Source organism: Trachypithecus francoisi, unplaced genomic scaffold, assembly GCF_009764315.1.
Source record: "Trachypithecus francoisi isolate TF-2019V2 unplaced genomic scaffold, Tfra_2.0 Lachesis_group8, whole genome shotgun sequence".
Taxonomy (NCBI): Eukaryota; Metazoa; Chordata; class Mammalia; order Primates; family Cercopithecidae; genus Trachypithecus; species Trachypithecus francoisi.
Genome location: NW_022681473.1, coordinates 25,718,485 through 25,720,883, shown reverse-complemented (window position 1 = coordinate 25,720,883; position 2,399 = coordinate 25,718,485). Strand labels below are relative to the sequence as shown.

The 2,399-nt window shown below is 39.3% G+C and overlaps 1 pseudogene; it reads left to right on the top strand.

Annotated features, from left to right (window-relative positions):
• The first annotated feature begins 609 nt into the window (after nucleotides 1-609).
• LOC117081048 lies at nucleotides 610-1,215 on the top strand (annotated as a pseudogene).
• The last annotated feature ends 1,184 nt before the right edge of the window (nucleotides 1,216-2,399 follow it).

Here is a 2,399-nt window from a genome sequence, read left to right as displayed (position 1 = left end):
TCACAGTTACGTTCGTCATCCACACATCATAGAGAATATCAGAAGGAACTTAATGTTTCTGATTAAAGGTCAATTCTCATAAAGCTTTTGTTCTTTCGCATGCTGTATTTTCTTATTTGTGACTTACATATTTACTGATTTTTTCAACTAAGATTTTATTCACTAACCAGTAATATGTACACATTTTCTCAATGTGTATGTATACACATCCATCCATATATTCATATCAATTTATATATATAAATTTTCTTTGTGTCAATAAATACTGCATATCATTTAGATAAGATATGAGATTTATTATCCTTTCAATCAGGGAGAAGTTTTACTTTTCAAGAATGATTACAAGAAAACTAATAATTTTATTACCAGTAGTTAGTAATTGCAACCACTCATTATTTTTGCAAGTCTACAATCAAATTTTGATTAGGTTATCTATGTTTAGTGAAAAAAATAGCCCCATTATATTGCAAATAATTATTGAGTATCATCTTTTTCAGACTTTCAAAATTAAGTCATTGAATACAGAGAAAAATACGTGAAACATTTTTGGTGTTTCTTTGAAAGCATCACTTTTTCCTATTATTCAGAAAGAAGATAGGAGAGGCCATCATGGGAGTTGACATCCTCCACAACAAGGACCCAAAGGTTCCGCGCAAGGAGCCCAAGAGGCAGGATACCTACCTGAGGCTCTTGGTCAAGCTGTACAGGTTTCTGGCCAGAGGAACTACACATTCAACTAGGTTGTGCTGAAGAAGTTGTTTATGAGTCGCACCAAGCGGCCACCTCTGTCCCTTTTCCGGATGATCCGGAAGATGAAGCTTCATGGCCAGGAAAACACAACGACCGTGGTTGTGTGGTTGTGGGAACCATGTGCGGGTTCACGAGTTGCCCAAACTGCAGGTGTGTGCGCTGCGCGTGACCAGCCGGGCCCGCCGCGGCCCTAGACTCCCCCCGGGGCTGTGGCACCGCCCTGCTCGCCGGTCCTCCAAAGGCCGATAAGTGTACCGGCCTTTCGGCAAGGCCCCGGAAACCCAGCCCCAACCCTACGTCCGCTCCAAGGGCCGGAAGTTCGACCGTGCCAGAGGCCGACCGGCCAGCCAAGGCTACAAAAAGTAACCTGGGGCCGCGGGCGGTGGCTCACGCCAGCACTTTGGGAGGCCAAGGCGGGCGGATCACGAATGAGGTCAGGAGATTGAGAACATCCTGGCTAACACTGTGAAACCCTGTCTCTCCTAAAAATACAAAAAATTAGCCGGGCATGGTGGCGGGCGCCTGTAGTCCCAGCTACTCGGGAGGCTGAGGCGGGAGAATGGCCTGAACCCGGGAGGCGGAGGTTGCCGTGAGCCGTGATGGTGCCACTGCACTCCAGCCTGGGCGACAGAGCGAGACTCCGTCTCCAAACAAATAATAATAATAATAATAACCCTGGATCCTACCCTCTTATTGAAAAGATTTTGGATGCTGACAAAAAGAAAATAAAAAGGATACACATTTGACCTAGTCGTATATTCCACAACAAGCAGCATGCAAAATACTGTAGGAATTAACAAAAAATCATTAAGACATAACCCCATCCTCTAAGAAATATGTTTGTATATATAGGGAAAGAAATACACTGTAATTATGTATAATTTAGATGTTGATCAATATTTAAGTAACACTTTATAGTACTTTTTGATCATTAAATTTTCAATTTCTTGTAAATTTTCAACAGAGTATCTGTTTCACATTCCTTACTTGGTGGATGTAGAATGAGATCCAATGATTCTTCACCATCACACAGCCGGTTATCAACATAGCTAAGCCAAAACGTAAGTCTCTTGATTCATAGGCAGAATGCTTTCATTTATACTGCTCTGAGATATAATTTAGCACCAAAAATCAATTGTAAATGCTATTGTTAATAATAATAAAAACTGATGAGTTAATGAAATTCTGTTCTCTAGCACAGTTATATATGTTTTTTAATAAAACATATATAAAATATATATAGTAATAAAACAAAACCTTACCCTAACAGAAAGATTATGGCCATCCTTATTAGAATTTTTAAATAACGAAAGTCTTTCTGCAAAAGTAGGATATTCTAAAGAATGGAGACTACATCATATTCTGCATTTTATCCTCAGCACATGACAGTAAGAGGTAAATATTTATTAAAGACGACTGCACTTTTCTGTAAGCCAGATTCCTTAAAGTGTTCACATGCTTTCACCAAAAAATATAATTAGTCTGACACTCTAAAAGAAAATGTGCTAACTTAGTTATTTATGCAAAATATTTCTTCCATGAATTAGCAGAGTTAATGCTAAATATGTTTTGCTAACGGTAATTTAGAAGGGTGATTTTATCAATAGGTGAAATGGGTATGCTTGAGTCTTGTGATTTCATCTGCCTAA